This window comes from Lissotriton vulgaris, chromosome 1_1 (assembly GCF_964263255.1).
Source record: "Lissotriton vulgaris chromosome 1_1, aLisVul1.2, whole genome shotgun sequence".
Lineage (NCBI taxonomy): Eukaryota > Metazoa > Chordata > Amphibia > Caudata > Salamandridae > Lissotriton > Lissotriton vulgaris.
The window spans coordinates 1364571371-1364594848 of NC_141685.1; positions in this window are offsets into that span (position 1 = coordinate 1364571371).

A 23478-nucleotide genomic window follows, 5' to 3' on the forward strand; every position below is an offset into this window, starting at 1 on the left:
AATACCCAACCAATGAGGACATTAACCCTAACCCAATAGAAACACCAGATACAACCACCAATCAGTGTAAACATGTGCCAACCACTAGCAGACCATATAAGGTCCCAGCGACCTCAGACAAGGTTTGTTGGCCAGGGATTTGGAAGTTGCTTTTCCTGTTCAGAATCTCCTAGGAGACAGACAGGCTTAATCCACACCTTAGACTTCTTCAGGAAAAGGCTTCACTGACTCGAAATCTAACAGTACTGTTTGAATAAAACCTTACTCCCCCTTCTGGCCAAAAAACTAAGTGCACAGGCCCCAGTAAATACAGGTTAAACAACTCACAGAAGCACCCTCTGATGTAGAATATCCCTGTTGCAGGGGGGGGGGGAGGGGGGGGGTGGGGAGGCAGGGGGGCTGGCCTCACTGGCTTGTGAATACAAAGTGGTGGCTGGGGGTGCACTGTTTTAACACACAGGTCTTAGCACAGAACAAAGTAGAAATTTGGAGGGAAAACAGATTTGTCACCAAGGAATGAGAGGGACAAACTAGAGAGGTTGGACTGCAAATCCCACAATTCAACACGTTAAATGCAAGCAATCATGGGTAGGGAAAACCACAAGTTTAAAACACAAAACAGGTGATAAAATATGCAATCACAGGCAGGTCAAAACTGCAATTTTAAACTGTAACAACCACATGCAAACACAGTAATCACAGAAAGGGAAAATCAAATCGTTTTTAAACAACTTTGTTTTGGGAAGAGATAGCACTAGTCTGTCTCCTTACCACATAAGTGTGCATGGATTTGGAAAATACATAGGCCTTTAGAGGTAGAACATTGCCTAAATTCTATTTAAGTTAAATATTAACATAATGGTTTAGATCCAAAACATAAGAGATATCCCATCCATCTTATTCTAAGTGTATTTATAGTCTAAGGCACTTGTAATGTGGCGGAAGAAGTATATGCCACATTTTGATTGAGTTTCCCATCCACCATACTGAAAAAAGACCCTCAGACAAGCAATCTAATACATAAATTAACTTACCAGTAGTCAAGCTCACTAATAAATGTTAATGTTTAAAGTTATTGCACTTCTCCTGAGCTAACACAGCTTCAACCTCCTCCTTCCAAGTCTCCAAGGAAAGTGACCACTGCGCCTGAGATCTAGAACTCTCAGCCTCGGTGTCCTAGGCAGCACTAATGGAGCCATTATGACACTATCAGCAGCCATCTGCTTGTTATATTTCCATTTTTGCTACCTGACAATGCTGATGATGTCACAGAAACAGAATCTGCAGAGGGTGGAAGATGAGTTGAGAATCCTGGTGTGAGGGAAATTCCAACAAACAACTGAAGCAGGATTTCCATTAAAGAAAATGCATAAAATGCCACAGTTCTTTAAGAAGGGAATGCCCACAAGCTTTCCAATCTACTTTAGCTTTATTTCTGTGGCACAGTGTCACAGAACTCACGTCTGGACATACAGTGTGTCACAAGCTATACCTGTCTGATGAGCCCCACTAGTGTGAAACCAGTCTTGGGTTAAGACTGATTTGATTTTGACTGGGCCCAAACTGAGGTGGCATGGTATGGAAAATAACGATGGATCAGGATGAGATTAATTCAAGCATTACATCCATCACTTTTCTGTACACTTTAACCGTTTCACTGCTAGGCTTCACCCCCTCCCCCCATGCTAAGCCTTTATTTTGGGCTATTTGGGGTAGGTTGCGCTTAGACCTCTTTAACATTTTGTCCACACAAGGTATCTATTCCACATTTGCATGCTTTTCTTCTAACATCAGGTGGATTTGAAAGGTACCCATGGGTTGTGTGTTCCTATGAAGGCGACACAGATATTAGCCAAAATACAGCTAAACGTTGGGTTCTGTGAGGAACAAATGAGAAAAATTTCTGCAGAAAAAAGTGCTTGTATTCCCCTGAAAGTGGTATCAACAAAGGGGTTGTTGTGCTGACATCACCATCTTCCCAGCATACAGGGACAGGCAGACTTTTATTAGAGAAACAACATTTTCTGCACAGTTGTGGCATTTTATTGGAACATAGCCTATTTTTGCAATTTGTTGTGCTCTTAACCTCCTTCCAGTGTTCTTTTTAATTTTTGTTATTGAAAGCTTGCAGTTACAATCCAAATGCTCCAATAGGGAGCCATCAGCGACTTCATAGCATGATATAGCACAGGGGTCTCCAAACCGGTCCTGGAGAGCCGGATCCATGCCATATTTTTAAAATAACTACATGTATCTCAATGGGGATATCTATAAAATCTGGCAGGGATCCGGCCCTCCAGGACCGGTTTGGAGACCCCTGATATAGCACATGCATTTTTAAGATAAAGTGTCTTCATAGTGGAGAAGGATGCAACCATAACAGAAGCTCAGAGAGTCAACAATCCCCACCTCCCAATCCTGTCCCCTCAGCACTTAAAGAAAAACAGTATCAAAGAAGCAAGGCACTTCAATGGCATTGTCAAGGAAATCTAGGGACACAGCACGTGAATTGAACAACAATAGCCCCCATTGAGAAACAGACCCTAAACATAGTAAAAGAAAAGAAAACGCTAGGAGCAGGAAGCTTCACAAATCTGGATGACTCAAAAGATACATTGTCAGTGGGGCCCAGAAATCTCCTGGACAAGAGGATTCAGCCAGATCCTCTGCATAGGTCTCCAGTTGTTCCCTGCAATACGTTAGATCCCAAACCCATTTTTAAACTGTAGGGAGAATATTTCCATCCCAGCATTGTGCCACAGCCCGGTTGGCCATTAAGGTTGCTACTGCAACCAAACGCCTGTTACATATCCCAGCAGACACACCTCTGGCACACACCACACTCGCTCCATCACCACCTTGGTCAACACAGTCGCTACTTTAACCCAGAAGGCAGCCACCCCTGCACACTGCATGCTAAATGCAGAAAATCGGCATCAGCCTGCCCGCACCTCACACAGCAGGCAGAGTCACGCAAGTCATATTTCTTTAATTGCAGAGGTGTATATTACCACTGATGGAAGAACTTGAAATGGATAATTCATAAATTACAATTGGCGGTAAGACGCCCCGTCAATGTATAGCAGAACTGCCAATGTTCAAGTGGGAAAGTGTGCCCCAAGGCTGTGTTCCATTTAAGAAATGAAGGGTATTTTTCCGGGTCCTTCTCACGTTGAGATGCAGTGTATAGGTTAGTGATAAAATGCTTACTTTTGTCCCCAGAGAGCACTGTTTGCATCATGCACTACAGCTGTGGTTCTATTGGATAATCAGGGTAGATTGCCCTAATGCCTGTCGCACACTGACACATGGGAAGCACAGCGTCGGGTGGAAGCCTGACCCGCCTGAATATCTTGTAGTGAGCGGAACTGGCCATGTTTGTATAGGTCGCCCATCTTCCCAACCCCAACCGCATATAGCACACGCAAGGCAGAACGCTCCTGCGCCGCAGAGATATCCGGATGAGCCACAAAAGGCAGCTTTGGGGCATAAAGGTGATCTAGCTGTGCTCTGCGGGCAAGGGCCAGCCAGGCCCTGGCAGTACATAGCACTGGAATAATCTCTGCCTGAGGACCTCCGTCACCGCCTGAAAGGGTAGCCGCTGCAAGCAGAAGTGGGAGGATAGCATCCACCTCTATCACTGTGTGGGACAGGGACCACTGCGGATAGAACCAATAGTGCCCGAATTAAGCTTGGGTGCATAAATAGTAGAGATGCATATCTGGGGCCTCGAAGCCGCCGCGATCAAATGGTAACACAAGAGTATTCCAACTACATCTAGGCTTCTCCCCCAGACGAACGACAACAGGGCCGTCTGCAACGTTTTAAAAAGGGTAAGATTCAAGCGTATAGGAATGTTTACAAATAAGTACAATAATGTAGGTAAAATGGTAATTTTTATCACAGCTTTGTGGTCTGCGAGTGAAAGAGGTAGCCGAGCCTAGCACGCAGCTTTATCTGCAACGTGGGAGATGGTGCAGCCATAGTTCATAGATATCACCTGCTCAAGGTCCCTATGAAGCCAGATACTCAGATATTTCACCGGGTCCTGGGTCCAGTGTGACTTCCTGGATGCCAGCCATCTGAGGGAAAACAGTCGATTTAGCCCAATTAATCCCTACACCGGAGAAGCGCTCGAATTTCACATATTCCCTGAGCAGTTCTGAAAGATAGACTGCAGGTTCACGGACATACAAGAGCATGTCATCGGCATATAGCGCCACTATAAGTGGGCGCTGCTGAAGTCAATGCTGCTGATGCATGCAACTGGCAGAGCTTGCAGGCGAGAGGCTCGAAAGCCAGAGCAAATAGCAGCGGCGACAAGGGGCAACCCTGCAGCGTGCCCCTTCTGATGGAAAAATCGGATGACACTCAGCCACTAATATGAACCCTGGCTGCCGGTTCGGTATACAGTACTCTATTCCACTGAAGAAAAAAGGAGGAAATCTCAGTCTCAAGAGGACCGTGAACATGAAGCTGCATTCGAGCGAATCAAACGCTTTTGCTGCATCGAGCTGCACAGCAACAGCTTGAAAGTCGGAATCAAAGTAGTGTAAGGTGGCAAATAAAGTACGTAAATTGTGCATGGTTGACCATGTTGGCATGAAGCCAGATTGGTCGGGAAGAACCAACAGAGGGATCAAGGCTGTAAACGCATAGCAATCATCTTGGCCAGAATCTTAGCGTCAATATTAATAATGGAGAGCGACCTATAAGGGTCGCAGCAATTGGAAGCCTTGTCAGGTTTCAGTAGCATCACCAAAAGGGCTTCCCATAAGGAGGCTGGGAGATGACCCATGTCATATGCATCCACAAAGACCGCTAGCAGTCTAGGGCCTAGTGCATCCACATAGGATTTATAAAATTCACTAGGGAGCCCATCTAAGCTCGCAGACTTGCAGGTAGGAAGTGACATGATAGCTAATTTGACATCCTCCTCATCGAAAGGCTGCATAAGATATTCTCAGTGACCCAAAGGCAGCCACAGCCAGAGCAATTTTGTTGGGGTATTCATGGATCTCTTCCTGCAGTGTGTCTGCTCTGCTTGCTTATAACTTGGCATAAAAGTCCAGGATGATCTCACAGATGTCCGCTGTGGTATAATGCGCCTCCCCCACCTCATCGAGAATCTCCGTAATATGGTCCTGGCTACGAGGATCAGATAGCTTCTGAGCCAGGGAGCGGCTAGGTCTGCCCCCCTCCCCATAATAACAAGCTTTACTAAGTCTAGACCTATGGGCCATCTCCAGATCTACTGTCTTGTTGTGTTCGGTAACCAATTCCCGGATTGCCGAGAGTGTGGAAGGGGAAGGGTCCTAGTCATAAGATCTTTTCAGAGCGGAGATATCTGCAGCCAATTTTTTAATCCTGTGCGGCAAATTTCGTGAAACGCCCGCCTGCGCACCCATGCACATACCCCTAATAGTCATCTTAAATGTCTCCCAGAGTACGCCCGCGCTATCAACCGAACCCTCGTTCTCCTTGAAAAAGTTATGTATAGCCTCCCTAATTTCATGTTTAAAGACAGGGTCTGATAGCAAGGAAGGCTGCAGATGCAAAGTGAAAGTTTGTCGCTGACAAGCAGGAACCTGCAGCTCCAACAGCACAGGAGAATGGGCTGAGAATATCCGGACCATATGACGGGCATCCACTGCCCAGGTACACACAGCCTCAGTGACCAGCAAGAAATCCAGGAGGGACCAAGTCCCATGAACCAAGAAAACAAATGTACTCTCATGCGCCCCAGGATGTCGCAAGCGCCACACATCCCACAGCTGGCCAGCATCCTTCAGTCGCCGCAACACCTCAGATGCCTGCTTGGGTCGTGAAGTCTCAGTACCCATGCGGTCTACAGCGATATACAGGCACGCATTAATGTCACCACCCCAAAGTATCTCAACCTCCGGGAAGCTGGTAATGCGGCACCACACATCAGAAAAGTAGGTTGGATCATCTATACTCGGGCCATACACATTTAACAACAATACACTCACCCTACCCAGTTGCCCATGTAATATCGCAAGCCGGCCAGATTCATCCTTGTCTGTGCGGAGAACGGTAAATGGGATGCCTTGTTTTATCAATATCATCACCCCTCTTGCACAACTAGAAATACAAGGACATCACCCGCATCCCCGCCCACCGATTCCCAATATTTCTTTCAGACAGTTTTGTGAAGTGGGTCTCCTGCAAAAAGGCTATCTGCACATCCATCCTGTGTAAAGTAGCAAATATAGAGCGGATCTTTCTAGGGGTGTTGAGACCACGGATATTCCAAGTTAACAGTCGCACTTTACCACTAATTATATTGTAGGGATCTTGTGTGACCTGTCAATGAGAACAATAAAAAGAGTTGTGCATGCTCCTGCAAAAATAAAAGGGTAGGACACCAAAAACTAAAGGTGCCGGACCAACCATTCACCCACATATCCCGCTTGCCAAACCCCCATCCCACTCCCCCCACCCCAGGCCCTCCACCCACTTCAGCGTTCTCAACTCACTAAAGCCATCCCAACCATCTCTGTCCCAACCCAACTCAGAGAAAGCCAATAGAATTTGTAAATGGGGTATTCCCATGAGGGGTGACAAAGTGCCACTAGCCTCCTAACTAGTAGGAGTTGGCTGAGCATAAACACCAAATATGCCTGATCAGAACGAATATCCCTTTAAATCCCGCATTCTTTTACCACGCAGGGAATCACAACACGGTTGTTACAACGACCGTGTTGTGATTCCGCATACCAATACTCCGCAAGCCGGAACAACGACTTGGGGAGGGGGGCGCTGGAAGTTGGAATAGTATAATTTACTATTCCAACTCCAGTCTGTGCGGACACTAGGGAAGGTGTTGGATTTTAAATTCAACACCTCCCCCTCCGTAAGTCGTTGTTCCGACTTGCGGAGTAATGGTATGCGGAATCACAACGCGGTCGTTCTAACGACCGCGCTGTGATTCCCTGCGGGGTAAAAGATTTGTTGTAAACGCTGTTTACCGATCAGAACACAGTATAGAGCCCCGCGATAAGGTGGCATAGTTGAGTGAAACCAACAGGACTCTAGAGTGTCCATCTGTACCGGGGTGGGGAACCTGACATGCGTAGGGGGCAGAGCATATAACAGGTTAAAGATAAAGCTGCCCGAAGAGCTACACATCCTAACCAATTATCAATGTGCTCACAATAACCCTGCTATTCATCAGTTTTGGATAGAGTTTGGGAATCCACTACTGTTGAGTAGCTTCGAGGATGTTAAAGTTAAAAAATCTAGATATCTAGGGCCACAAGAAATTTTTTATAAATAAGATACATGGGCTCCCACTGTTTTTTTTATGAAGACCCCAGGTCGGCCAAATCCCAGGGGCATATTACAATCAAGGAAAAGGTTCATGGGGCTCCCTCCTAGGCTTTCGAAAAGCCATGAGGACTGCAACCTACCCGGGGCACTTAAGCACACAAATGCAGGGGGCTTGCGTAGCCCCCATAGCCCCAGGGACCACCCTCTCCCAGGGGCGCTGAACAATGTAAACATGGGGAGCCCGTCCAGCCCCCTGGCAGCCCCAGGGTCCGCCACCTCCCTGGAGCACATACATTATTTAAGAAGGAATGTTGGAGTGGCCCTACTGCCTCCCCTGCTGCCCCGGTGACAACCACTTCCCCAGGGCAGAAATAGTATAATTGTGGTGAAGCCACGTGGCTCCCCGGGTACAGCTACCTCCCTGGGGCACAAACAGAATAATGGGAGGGTGTCCATTGTGGACCCCTGGCCCCGGGGACCACCATCTCCCCTGGGCTAAATACTTGGAAGAGGGGGGGCCAAGTGGCCCTATTGTGGATCCATAGATGACCTGGGTGCTTTTGCAATGTCACAGGGAGGCCCCCTCCTGGGACATTGATGTTTGCCATGGCTTCTAGCAAATGCTGCTCTGCTTTCATCAAGCGAGAACATTAAAAATATTCTCACTTTCCGAAAGCAGAGCAGAACTGCTTTGGGACAGAGGGAGCTGCGTGTTTAGCAGCTACCTCTGTCCAAAATCAATGCAAGCTTCTGCAGGATGCGGGGAGCAGGCAGGGGCCGGTGTGCCCCCTCCCTGTATTTACAAAAAAAAGAGGGGCCCCATGACCACCATTCAAGTGATTTTTGCACTTCCGAGGGGGTCATAAATTGCTATCTACCTCATTAATATTCATGAGGTAGGTCATTTGCGATCCCCTAGGAATAGCAGAAGGTGTTAAACACAATTTCATGCATTCTATTTTCTAATTTTCTTATTGCGAATCGTAAGAATTCGCAATTAAGAAATCGCAAAAATGGATTGTTGATGCATCTGACTCTGGTTTCTTAGTTGAGAGAAGTGGTAGCACCATTTTAATAATAAATACATTCCTTGTCTGGGTGAACCACAAAAGTCACTAAGTAAGCCTGTGCTTATCCTCTAGTACCCTAGCACAAAAGGACTCATGCTTAATTTAGTGGTAATGTGGATACCACTTATGCTGCACTCAAACAAATAATTGATGAAGTGAAAACACTACACAAGAAAGATCCCAAATCTTTCTACGTCACTGGAGTTTCATGTTGGCAGTCATCACAGGCTACTGCTGCTGATGCTGGTTCTTGAAGGGGACGCAAAGAGCAGGTTGTCACAGGAGATTCACGTCAGCGGGCATCGCAGATGGTTGCCAGGCGACATGAGGAGTACATTCGTAGTGCACACTGACAAAAACCTTATCTTCACCAGGAACTCAGGACTTGTGGTTTTCAGGCAAGAAGAGAACACTCTGATGGCAGTTGAGGGTCGCAACCTGGATATGCACCTCTTAGGGATCAGCACTCAATCCAGCAGAGGCCAGCACCAGGGCTCAGGCCGGTCCAGCAGGACCAGTTAGTTCTGTTCGGCTTGACAGTTGCAGGAAGACATCTGGAAGACATCTCGAACAGGAGAATCAACTGACACTTTGAATAACTTATGTGGAGCCTGAGCTCAAGTCAAGCAGGTCCAATCTTCTTTCTTCAGATAGTAGGACAGTCCTTTCCTGAATCTTCCACAGGACCAGCAGTGTTCTGATGAGAGGTTTTGAAGGTGCTACTTTTATCCTCAGTGCCAGCCTGCAGGTGAGGGATGTCCCCTCTGTATACACTTGCCTCTTATTTTTATTTGGCTACAATGGAGTGTGGCTCAATGGTTAGAGCGGCAGACCCTGATGCAGAGTTCTGGTCCGGGACCAGGGTTCAATTCCCGCCTCGGCGGGTCTTGGGCTCATAATTCCTCGGACCTGATTTCTCGCCTCAGTGCCTATTCTAATCATGGGTCCCACGCTGCAACTCTGGGCAATAGCTTGCTTAACCTCCACACCGGCCCCAACAGCGCTGTGGATGCCTGGCTTCACCCTGGGGGTGCCCAGGAGTGGAAACTTCACAGGGAAAGCCAGGAGGGGTTCCACAGCGGTATGAGTAATAGCGCCAGGAAACCGCTTGGTGACAGTGCGCTCTACAAATACCTTGACATTTACATTTACAATGTGTAGGGTAAGAAAGGGTAGACAGGCCTATTTGTGAGCTGCATTTGTCAGTGACACAACAGGAAACCCTTAGAAGTTGGGGGGGGGGCAAGCCCTGAGGCTATGCTTTGATGTTCAGGAAGGTTAAGAACAACCTTCAAGGACATCCTTGTTAGGAGGTGAACACCCCACCCCACCCCAAGGCCTGTTCGTCCCCATATCTGGAAGTAATATACAAAACACAACAGCACACACATTCACAGTCATGTGATCCTGGACCTTGGCAGAAATGCAAACTTTCTTTATGCAGAAAAATGCACACTTTCTAAAATGGGCTTTTCCAGAATAACAACTTAAAATGTGGGTTTATCATTAAAGAGGATTTCAAATTACAATTTATTTTAATGGAAACAGTGTCTCTTGATATGGTCCCAAATTGAAGTCATGACTTCTTAAGCGTAACAAGGTAGCCCATTGTTTATCTATGGGAGTTCGTTTTACAACCCTAAAAACTTCTTCTAGGAGTTTTTCACTGTCAGGACATGTAAAACTGAAATAAACTTGTCCTGAATTTTAAATACAATGCACTCTGCCTTATATATTATGGGTGAATTATAAGTATTAAACAGGACGGTTTAGGACTAGCAAAAGGTTTGTAATGACTGGTTGAAATGGCAGTTTAACACATAACTACACATTTTAGTGGTAGGCCTGAGACATGTTTTGCAGTGCTACTTTAGTGGGGGAGGAGGGCACAATAAGTGCTGCAAAGCACTAGTAGCATTTAATTTCCAGGCCCTGGGTATATTTAGTACCATATAATAGGGTCTTACAAGTAAAGTAAATGTAACCAATCAGACAAACGCCATCTTTACCCTGTTTGCAAGGGAGACCATAATTAGTTTACCACTATTTAGCAGCCCTAAAAGCCATCAAAAACGAGTTCAGCGAATGATGAAAAAAATGGTGGATGACCTTGCATAAAGGGCCAGGTTGAACACCACCTCATCCCGTTCCTGTTTAAAACATCTAGGACTCATATTACCAGCTCACTGACTAGTAATATTTTGTTAGGTTGTAAGGTTGATCAACAGATTTAAAACTATCACCACTGACATTGATTAGATGCAAATATATTTCATAAGCATTTATTCTTTAATACTATTTGATAGGTCGACAAGCCTAGCCCGAATGTAAACATATGGTAGATACCTCTAGGTGGTGAATAGTGTTTGAACAGAAGACAAGTAATCCTTCTTCCTTTTCACCACAGCCTGTATGTTTTCCTCATGTACTGTACCACTACCCAGGTTCATAACATGGATGTGCAACCTGACAGCCCTCAAACACAAGACCCACATTAAAAGATGGAAGGAACAGGAGTGTTTAATAGCAACATCTGTAGCCCAAATGAGGAGCAAAACACAAAAGTAACTAGAAAACCTAAATGTGCACAATAGGAAAAAAAATAGAGATGCCTATAGAATTTTGAGGGCAATAAAATACTGCAAAAAAATTATTTTAGAAAATCACAAATTAGGTAAGGCGTAACATTTACAGACTAGAGCTCCTAACACTTACAACGCTTCACACTCAATTACCACATTTCTAGATGTTTTAAACATAAATCAATCACCAAAGAAAATTAAAAATGTAAACATAAAACATAACCTTTTTACTAAGCAAGAAATCATCTAAGCAGGTACATGGTGCACAAATAACTTTGGGTACTTAATTGAAAGCCAAGAACATGTTTGCCATAGAAAACATTATAGATATCAATAAAATAACATACTCAAATGTGTGTGTGTGTGTGTGATTATTTATTTTCTTACCTTGATAATTCACACTGTTTATTGAGAAATAGATCCAGTTATTTTGTACACTTCCAACTGAATTTCCAGGAAAGTCATGTGTGTTCCATTGAAATAAATTGAGTGCAATGTTACAGTGAAAAGTGAAGCTGCATATTTTTCATACAGATGTGCTCAAAGTTCCCAAGACACTCATTAGCATAGCATAGCAGTAAAGCCTCATCATTTCTCCTCAGTATGCATTGAATTGTATTGTAATTGACTTTATATAAAGCTTACTACCCCAGACGAGGCGTCAAAGAGCTTTTTCGGCGGGTGCACGCTACTCCGGGACCCATAGAGGATTAGTGTTGAATTAGTATGGTGAAACATGCAAGTACATTTTAAGTGGTGGATAGGTTAGTCAGTTATTTGGATATGGAATGATAGCAGAAGGATAGAGGAGGACAAAAGTTTCTATTTATTTATCGCTTGTTGACGCACGCTATTCCGGAAGCCTATAAAGGATTAGTGGTGAATTAATATGGTGAAATATGAGGTAATTTCAGTGGTGGATATTAGTCTGTTACTATGAGTGAAAAGGATTGCGGGGGATAAAAGGGGAATAAAGATTAGCATTCATATAACACTTGTTACCCCTGATGGGGGTTGAAGCGCTTTTCTGGTGAGTAGCATGCCACTCCTGAACCCATAAAGGATTTGTGTTTAAAATTCGTATAGTACAAATATGAATTAAGTTGAGTAGTAGATATGTTATTCAGTTAGTTGGGCAGTATATTAGTATAGTTGAATATGGAATTTGAGAAGTGAACATGTTAGTCTGTTAATTTTGATTGAAAAGGATAGTGGAGGGATAATAGAGTGAAAGATTTCTTTTTTTTTAGGTGTTAGCAGTAGGAAGAGAAATGAGAAAAAGGGCAGCATTTCTGGCCCTAGTCCCGACCAGTCTCGAACAGGCCCAAACAGGCAACTACCCTTGTCCTCTCTGCCCTTAGCCTCGATGCCCGGGCTGAGACACACTAACCCTTGCCTTGTATAGCCCTAGTACTCAGGTGACCCCTTCTGCCAATGGGAACCTCCAGCCCTAACACTATCCAATCACAACACTAGCCCTAAAATCTAGAACCAATGGGAGACCAGGACCTTACTGCCAATCTTAGCCCTAGTCAAAGCACCCAATCAGTTCAAAAACCCTGATCTCTACGTCCAATAAAGGTCTTAGCCCTACCAGTAGTCCCAACCCAAGTCCAAGCAGCCAATGGTACAGGTAGCCCTAGTTCCTACTTCCAATAGAAATCCTAACCCTAGCACTAGTCCCAACCCTACAATGATTGAATCACAGACCCAGAAACCAATCAGAACCCTCAAATACTTAACCAATGAGGACATTAACCCTAAGCCAATAGAAACACCAGATACAACCACCAATCAGTGTAAACATGTGCCAACCACTAGCAGACCATATAAGGTCCCAGCGACCTCAGATAATGTTTGCTGGCCAGGGAGTTGGAAGTTGCTTTTCCTGTTCAGAATCTCCTAGGAGACAGACAGGCTTAATCCACACTTTATACTTCTTCAGCAAAAGGATTCACTAACTCGAAATCTAACAATACTGTTTGAATAAAACTTTACTCCCCCTCCTGGCCAAAAAACTACGTGCACAGGCCCCAGTAAATACAGTTTAAACAGCTCACAGAAGCACCCTCTGATGTAGAATATCCCTGTTGCTGGGGGGGGGGCAGGGGGGCTGGCCTCACTGGCTTGTGAACACAAAATGGAGTCTGGGGTGCACTGTTTTAACACACAGGTCTTAGCACAGAACAAAGTAGAAATTTGGAGGGAAAACAGATTTGTCACCAAGGAATGAGAGGGACAAACTACAGAGGTTGGACTGCAAATCCCACAATTCAACATGTTAAATGCAAGCAATCATGGGTAGGGAAAACCACATGTTTAAAACACAAACCAGGTGATAAAATAGGCAATCACAGGCAGGTGAAAACTGCAATTTTAAACTGTAACAACCACATGCAAAGACAGTAATCACAGAAAGGGAAAATCGTTTTTTAAACAACTTTGTTTTGGGAAGAGATAGCACTAGTCTGTCTCCTTACCACATAAGTGTGCATGGATTTGGAAAATACATAGGCCGTATGAGGTAGAACAGTGCCTAAATTCTATTTCAGTTAAATATTAACATAATGGTTTTGATCCAAAACATAAGAGATATCCCATCCATCTTATTCCAAGTGTATTTATAGTCTAAGGCACTTGTAATATGGCAGAAGAAGTATCTGTCACATTTTGATTGAGTATCCCATCCATTATACTGAAAAAAGACCCTCAGACAAGCAATCTAATACATAAATTAACTTACCAGTAGTCAAGCTCACTAATAAATGTCAATGTTTAAAGAAATTGCACTTCTCCTGAGCTAACACAGCTTCAACCTCCTCCTTCCAAGTCTCCAAGGAAAGTGACCACTGCGCCAGAGATCTAGAACTCTCAGCCTCGGTGTCCTAGGCAGCACTAATGGAGCCATTATGACACTATCAGCAACCATCTGCTTGTTATGTTTCCATTCTTGCTACCTGGCAATGATGATGATGTCACAGAAACAGAATCTGCAGAGGGTGGAAGATGAGTTGAGAATCCGGGTGTGAGGGAAATTCCAACAAACAACTGAAGCAGGATTTCCCTTAAAGAAAATGCAGAAAATGTCACAGTTCTTTAAGAAGGGAATGCCCACAAGCTTTCCAATCCACTTTAGCTTTATTTCTGTGGCACAGTGTCACAGAACTCAATTCTGGACATACAGTGTGTCACGAGCTATACCTGTCTGATGAGCCCTACTAGTGTGAAACCATCCTTGGGTCAAGACTGATTTGATTTTGACTGGGCCCAAACTGGGTGGCATGGTATGGAAAATAATGATGGATCAGGATGAGATTAATTCAAGCATTACATCCATCACTTTTCTGTACACTTTAACCTTTTCACTGCTAGGCTTCACCCCCTCCCCCCATGCTAAGCCTTTATTTTGGGCTATTTGGGATAGGTTGCGCTTAGACCTCTTTAACATTTTGTCCACACAAGGTATCCATTCCAAATTTGCATCCTTTTCTTCCAACATCAGGTGGATTTGAAAGGTACCCATGGGTTGTGTGTTCCTATGAAGGCGACGCAGATATTAGCCAAAATACAGCTAAACTTTGGGTTTTGTGAGGAACAAATGAGAAAAATTTCTGCAGAAAAAAGTGCTTGTATTCCCCTGAAAGTGGTATCAACAAAGGGTTTGTTGTGCTGACATCACCATCTTCCCAGCATTCAGGGACAGGCAGACTTTTATTAGACAAACAACATTTTCTGCACAGTTGTGGTATTTTATTGGGACATAGCCTATTTTTGCAATTTGTTGTGCTTTTAACCTCCTTCCAGTGTTCTTTTAAATTTTTGTTATTGAAAGCATGCAGTTACAATCCAAATGCTCCAATAGGGAGCCATCAGCGACTTCATAGCATGATATAGCACAAGCATTTTTAAGATAAAGTGTCTTCATAGTGGAGAAGGATGCAACTATAAAGCAGCTCAGAGAGTCAACAATCTCCACCCCCCAACCCTGCCCCCTCAGCACTTAAAGAAAAACAGTATCAAAGAAGCAAGGCACTTGAATGGCATTGTCAAGGAAATCTAGGGACACAGCACGTGAGTTGAACAACAATAGCCCCCATTGAGACACAGACCTAAACATAGTAAAAGAAAAGAAAACGCTAGGAGCAGGAAGCTTCACAAATCTGGATGACTCAAAAGATACATTGTCAGTGGGGCCCAGAAATCTTTGGGACAAGAGGATTCAGCCAGATCCTCTGCATAGGTCTCCAGTTGTTCCCTGCAATAAGTTTGATCCCAAACCCATTTTTAAACTGTAGGGAGAATATTTCCATCCCAGCATTGTGCCACAGCCCGCTTGGCCATTAAGGTTGCTACTGCAACCAAACGCCTGTTACATCTCCCAGCAGACACACCTCTGGCACACACCACACTCGCTCCATCACCACCTTGGTCAACACATTCGCTACTTTAACCCAGAAGGCAGCCACCCCTGCACACTGCATGCTAAATGCAGAAAATCGGCATCAGCCTGCCCGCTCCTCACACAGCAGGCAGAGTCACGCAAGTCATATTTCTTTAATTGCAGAGGTGTATAATACCACTGATGGAAGAACTTGAATTGGATAATTCGTAAATTACAATTGGCGGTAAGACGCCCCGTCAATATATAGCAGAACTGCCAATGTTCAAGTGGGAAAGTGTGCCCCAAGGTTGTGTTCCATTTAAGAAATGAAGGGTGTTTTTCCTGGTCCTTCTCACGTTGAGATGCAGTGTATAGGTTAGTGATAAAATGCTTACTTTTGTCCCCAGAGAGCACTGTCTGCATCATGCACTACGGCTGTGGTTCTATTGGATAATCAGGGTAGATTGCCCTAATGCCTGTCACACACTGACACATGTGAAGTACAGCGTCGGTTGGATGCCTGACCCGCCTGATTATCTTGTAGTGAGCGGAACTAGCCATGTTTGTATAGGTCGGCCATCTTCCCAACCCCAACCGCATGTAGCACACGTAGGGCAGAACGCTCCTGCACCGCAGAGATATCCTGATGAGCCACAACAGGCAGCTTTGGGTCATAAAGGTAATCCAGCTGTGCTCTGCGGGCAAGGGACCGCTAGGCCCTGGCAATACATAGCACTAGAATAATCTCTGCCTGAGGACCTCCGTCACCGCTTGAAAGGGTAGCCGCGGCAAGCAGAAGTGGGAGGATAGCATCCACCTCTATCGCTGTGTGGGACAGGGACCACTGCCGATAGAACCAATAGTGCGCAAATTGAGCTTGGGTGCATAAATAGTAGAGATGCATATCTGGGACCTCGAAGCCGCCGCGGTCAAATGGTAACACAAGAGTATTCCAACTACATCTAGGATTCCCCCGCAGACGAACGACAACAGGGCAGTCTGCAAAGTTTTAAAAAGGGTAAGATTCAAGCGGATAGGAATGTTTACAAATAAGTACAATAATTTAGGTAAAATGGTAATTTTGATCACAGCTATGCGGTCTGCGAGTGAAAGAGGTAGTCGAGCCTAGCGCGCAGCTTTATCTGCAATGTGGGAGATGGTGCAGCCATAATTCATAGATATCACCTGCTCAAGGTCCCTATGAAGCCAGATACTCAGATATTTAACCGGGTCCTGGGTCGAGTGTGACTTCCTGGGTGCCAGCCATCTGAGGGAAAACAGTCGATTTAGCCCAATTAATCCCTACAACGGAGAAGCGCTCGAATTTCACATATTCTCTGAGCAGTTCTGAAAGATAGACTGCAGGTTCACGGACATACAAGAGCATGTCATCGGCATATAGCGCCACTATAAGTGGGCGCTGCCGAAGCTCAATGCTGCTGATGCATGCAACTGGCGGAGCTTGCAGGCGAGAGGCTCAAAAGCCAGAGCAAATAGCAGCGGCGACAAGGGGCAACCCTGCAGCGTGCCCCTTCTGATGAAAAAATCGGATGACACCCAGCCACTAATATGAACCCTGGCTGCCGGTTCGGTATACAGTACTCTATTTCACTGAAGAAAAAAGGAGGAAATCTCAGTCTCAAGAGGACCGTGAACATGAAGCTGCATTAGAGCGGATCAAACGCTTTTGCTGCATCGAGCTGCACAGCAACAACTTGAAAGTCGGAGTCAAAGCAGTGTAAGGTGGCAAATAAAGTACGTAAATTGTGCATGGTTAACCATGTTGGTATGAACCCAGATTGGTCGGGAAGAACCAACGGAGGGATCAAGGCTGTAAACGCATAGCAATCATTTTGGCCAGAATCTTGGCGTCAATATTAATAATGGAGAGAGACTTATAATGGTCACAGCAATTGGAAGCCTTGTCAGGTTTCAGTAGCATCACCAAAAGGGCTTCCCATAAGGAGGCTGGGAGACGACCCATGTCATATGCCTCCACAAAGACGGCTAGCTGTCTAGGACCTAGTGCATCCATATAGGATTTATAAAATTCACTAGGGAGCCCATCTAAGCTCGCAGCCTTACAGGTAGGAAGTGACATGATAGCTAATTTGACATCCTCCTCATCGAAAGGCTGCATAAGATATTCTCAGTGACCCAAAGACAGCCACAGCCAGAGCAATTTCGTTGAGGTATTCATGGATCTCTTCCTGCAGTGTGTCTGCTCTGCTTGCATATCACTTCGCATAAAAGTCCAGGATGATCTCACTAATGTCCGCTGTGGTATAATGCGCCTCCCCCACCTCATCGAGAATCTCCTTAATATGGTCCTGGCTACGAGGATCAGATAGCTTCTGAGCCAGGGAGAGGCTAGGTCTGCCCCCCTCCCCATAATAACAAGCTTTACTAAGTCTGGACCTATGGGCCATCTCCTGATCTACTGTCTCGTTGTGTTCGGTAACCAATTCCCGGATTGCCGAGAGTATCGAAGGGGAAGGGTCCGAGTCATAAGATCTTTTCAGAGCGGAGATATCTGCAGCCAATTTTTGAATCCTGTGCGTCAAATTTCGCGAAACGCCCACCTGCGCCCCCATGCACATACCCCTAATAGTCATCTTAAATGTCTCCCAGAGTACGCCCCCGCTATCAACAGAACCCTCGTTCTCCTTGAAAAAATTATGTATAGCCTCCCCAATTTCATGTTTAAAGACAGGGTCTGATAGCAAGGAAGGCAGCAGATGCCAAGGGAAAGTTGGTCTCTGACAAGCAGGAACCTGCAGCTCCAACAGCACAGGAGAATGGGCTGAGAATATCCGGACCATATGACGGGCATCCACTGCCCAGGTACACACAGCCTCAGTGACCAGCAAGAAATCCAGGAGGGACCAAGTCCCATGAACCGAGAAAACAAATGTACTCTCATGCGCCCCAGGATGGCGCAAGCGCCACACATCCCACAGCTGGCCAGCATCCATCAGTCGCCGCAACACCTCAGATGCCTGCTTGGCTCGTGAAGTCTCACTACCCATGCAATCTACAGTCATATACAGGCACGCATTAAAGTCGCCACCCCAAAGTATCTCAACCTCCGGGAAGCTGGGAATGCGGCGCCACACATCAGAAAAGAAGGTTGGATCATCTATACTCGGGCCATACACATTTAACAACAATACACTCACCCCACCCAGTTGCCCATGTAATATCGCAAGCCGGCCAGTTTCATCCGTGTCTGTGCGGAGAATGGTAAATGGGATGCCTTGTTTTATCAATATCATCACCCCTCTTGCACAACTAGAAATACGAGGACATCACTCGCACCCCCGCCCACCGATTCCCAATATTTCTTTCAGACAGTTTTGTGAGGTGGATCTCCTGCAAAAAGGCTATCTGCACATCCATCCTGTCTAAAGTAGAAAATGTAGAGCGGGTCTTGCTAGCGGTGTTGAGACCACGGATATTTCAAGTTAACAGTCTCACTTTACCACTAATTATATCGTAGGGATCTTGTGCGAATTGTCAATGAGAACAATAAAAAGAGTTGTGCATGCTCCTGCAAAAAAAAAGGGTAGTACACCAAAAACTAAAGGTGCCGGACCAACCCTTCACCCACATCTCCCGCTTGCCAAACCCCCATCCCACTCCCCCCACCCCAGGCTCCCCACCCACTTCAGCATTCTCAACTCACTAAATCCATCCCAACCATCTCTGTCCCAACCCAACTCAGAGAAAGCCAATAGAATTTGTAAATGGGATATTCCCATGAGGGGTGACAAAGTGCCACTAGCCTCCTAACTAGTAGGAGTTGGCTGAGCATAAACACCAAATATGCCTGATCAGAACGTATATACCTTTAAATCCCACATTCTTTTACCAGGCAGGGAATCACAACACGGTTGTTACAACGACCGTGTTGTGATTCCGCATACCAATACTCCGCAAGTCGGAACAACGACTTGCGGAGGGGGGCGCTGGAAGTTGGAATAGTATAATTTACTATTCCAACTCTAGTCTGTGCGGACACTAGGGAAGGTGTTGGATTTTAAATCCAACACCTCCCCCCTCCGCAAGTCGTTGTTCCGACTTGCGGAGTAATGGTATGCGGAATCACAACACAGTCGTTCTAACGACCGTGCTGTGATTCCCTGCGGGGTAAAAGATTTGTTGTAAACGCTGTTTACCGATCAGAACACAGTATAGAGCCCCGCGATAAGGTGGCATAGTTGAGTGAAACCAAAAGGACTCTAGAGTGTCCATCTGTACTGGGGTGGGGAACCTGACATGCGTTGGGGGCAGAGCATATAACAGGTTAAAGATAAAGCTGCCCGAAGAGCTACACATTCTAACCAATTATCAATGTGCTCGCAATAACCCTGCTATTCATTAGTTTTGGATAGAGCTTGGGAATTCACTACTGTTGAGCAGCTTCAGAGATATTAAAGTTAAAAAATCTAGATATCTAGGGATGCAAGAGATCTTTTATAAAAAAGATGCATGGGCGCCCACTGTTTTTTTTTTTATGAAGACCCCAGGTCGGACAAATCCCAGGGGCATATTACAATCAAGGAAAAGGTTCATGGGGCTCCCTCCTAGGCTTTCGAAAAGCCATGAGGACTGCAACCTACCCGGGGCACTTCAGCACACAAATGCAGGGGGCTTGCGCAGCCCCCACAGCCCCAGGGACCACCCTCTCCCAGGGGCACTGAACAATGTAAACATGGGGAGCCCGTCCAGCCCCCTGGCAGCCCCAGGGTCCGCCACCTCCCTGGAGCACTTACATTATTTAAGAAGGAATGTTGGAGTGGCCCTACTGCCTCCCCTGCTGCCCCGGTGACAACCACTTCCCCAGGGCAGAAATAGTATATTTGTGGTGGAGCCACGTTGCTCCCCGGGTACAGCTACCTCCCTGGGGCACAAACAGAATAATGGGAGGGTGTCCATTGTGGACCCCTGGCCCCGGGGACCACCATCTCCCCTGGGCTAAATACATGAAAGAGGGGGTCCAAGTGGCCCTATTGTGGATCCGTAGATGGCCTGGGCGCTCTTGCAATGTCACAGGGAGGCCCCCTCCTGGGACATTGATGTTTGCCATGGCTTCTAGCAAATGCTGCTCCGCTTTCATCATGCGAGAACATTAAAAATACTCTCACTTTCTGAAAGCAGAGCAGAATTGCTTTGGGACAGAGGGAGCTGCGTGTTTAGCAGCTACCTCTGTCCAAAATCAATGCAGGCTTCTGCAGGATGCGGGGAGCAGGCGGGGACCGGGGTGTCCCCTGCCTGTATTTACAAAAAAAAAGAGGGGCCCCATGACCACCATTCAAGTGATTTTTGCACTTCCGAGGGGGTCGTAAATTGCGATCTACCCCATTAATATTCATGAGGTAGGTCATTTGCGATCCCCTATGAATCGCAGAAGGTGTTAAACACAATTTCATGCATTCTATTTTCCGATTTTCTTATTGCGAATCGTAAGAATTCGCAATTAAGAAATCGCAAAAATGGATTGTTGATGCATCTGACTCTGGGTTCTTAGTTGAGAGAAGTGGAAGCACCACTCTAATAATAAATACATTCCTTGTCTGGGTGAACCACAAAAGTCACTAAGTAAGCCTTTGCTTATCCTCTAGGACCCTAGCACAAAAGGACTCATGCTTAATTTAGTGGTAATGTGGATACCACTTATGCTGCACTCAAACAAATAAAGTGATAAAGTAAAAACACTACACAAGAAAGATCCCAAATCTTTCTACGTCACTGGAGTTTCATGTTGGCAGTCGCCACAGGCTACTGCTGCTGATGCTGGTTCTTGAAGGGGGAGGCAAAGAGCAGGTTGTCAGAGGAGATTCACGTCAGCGGGCATCGCAGATGGTTGCCAGGCGACATGAGGAGTACATTCGTAGTTGCACACTGACAAAAACCTTATCTTCACCAGGAACTCAGGACTTGTGGTTTTCAGGCAAGAAGAGAACACTCTGATGGCAGTTGAGGGTCACAACCTGGATATGCACCTTTTAGGGATCAGCACTCCATCCAGCATACGCCAGCACCAGGGCTCAGGCCGGTCCATGCAGGACCAGTTAGTTCTGGTTGGCTTGACAGTTGCAGGAAGACATCTGGAAGCTTATTTTTCCCTTTAGCTCTAACAGGAGAATCAACTGACACTTTGAATAACTTATGTGGAGTCTGAGCTCAAGTCAAGCAGGTCCAATCTTCTTTCTTCAGATAGTAGGACAGTCCTTTTCTTGAATCTTCCACAGGACCAGCAGTGTTCTGATGAGAGGTTTTGAAGGTGCTACTTTTATCCTCAGTGCCAGCCTGCAGGTGAGGGATGTCCCCTCTGTATACACTTGCCTCTTATTTTTATTTGGCTCCAAAATGTGTAGGGTAACAAAGGGTAGACAGGCCTATTTGTGAGCTGCATTTGTCAGTGACACAACAGGCAACCCTTAGAAGTTGGGGGGGGGGGCAAGCCCTGAGGCTTTGCTATGATGTTCAGGAAGGCTAAGTACAACCTTTAAGTACATCCTTGTTAGGAGGTGAACACCGCACCCCACCCCAAGACCTGTTCGTCCCCATATCTGGAAGTAATATACAAAACACAACAGCACACACATTCACAGTCATGTGATCCTGGACCTTGGCAGAAATGCAAACTTTCTTTATGCAGAAAAATGCACACTTTCTAAAATTGGATTTTCCAGAATAACAACTTAAAATCCGGGTTTATCATTAAAGAGGATTTCAAATTACAATTTATTTTAATGGAAACAGTGTCTCTTGATATGGTCCCAAATTGAAGTCCTGACTTCTTAAGCGTAACAAGGTAGCCCATTGTTTATCCATGGGAGTTCGTTTTACAACCCTAAAAACTTCTTCTAGGAGTTTTTCACTGTCAGGACATGTAAAACTGAAATAAACTTGTCCTGAATTTTAAATACAATGCACTCTGCCCTATATATTATGGGTGAATTATAAGTATTAAATAGGACGGTTTAGGACTAGCAAAAGGTTTGTAATGACTGGTTGAAATGGCAGTTTAACACATAACTACAGATTTTAGTGGTAGGCCTGAGACATGTTTTGCAGTGCTACTTTAGTGGGGGAGGAGGGCACAATAAGTGCTGCAAAGCACTAGTAGCATTTAATTTTCAGGCCCTGGGTATATTTAGTACCATATAATAGGGTCTTACAAGTAAAGTAAATGTAACCAATCAGAAAAACGCCATCTTTACCCTGTTTACAAGGGAGACCATAATTTGTTTACCACTATTTAGCAGCCCAAAAAGCCATCAAAAACGAGTTCAGCGAATGAAGAAAAAAATGGTGGATGACCTTGCATAAAGGGCCAGGTTGAACACCACCTCATTCCGTTCCTGTTTAAAACATCTAGGACTCATATTACCAGCTCACTAACTAACTAGTAATATTCTTTCTTTACTCTTTCTCTTTTTCTCCTCTCTTCCTCTCTCTGTTTCCTCCCCTATCCCCTTCTCCTCATTTGATAGTGATACATATGTTTTAAGGCCTTGGTAGAGGTTTTTTACTTGAATGAAATCTATAGCTCTCATGGGCTATTGTTCATTATCTATATTTAATATCTTGATTTTCCTATCAATTTTAGCCCTTTTTGCATATCTCTATTGCATCGATTGTATCACTTGTATTGCATTATATATTCATTATTCTTACCATTATTCTCATCAATAAAATTTTCTTGAAATGAAAATACTATTTGATAGGTCGACAAGCCTAGCCCGAATGTAAACAAATTGTAGCTATCTCTAGGTGGTGAATAGTGTTTGACCAGAAGACAAGTAATCCTTCTTCCTTTTTACCACAGCCTGTATGTTTTCCTCTTGTACTGTACCACTATCCAAGTTCATAACACGGATGTGCAACCTGACAGCCCTCAAACACAAGACCCACATTAAAAGAAGGAAGGAACAGCAGTGTTTAATAGCAAAATCTCTAGCCCAAATGAGCAGCAAAAAACAAAAGTTACTAGAAAACCTAAATGTGCACAATAGCAAACAAAAACAGAGATGCCTATAGAATTTTGAGGACAATACAATACCGCCAAATATATTTTAGATAATCACAAATTAGGTAAGGCGTAACATTTACAGACTAGAGCTCCTAACATCTACACCACTTC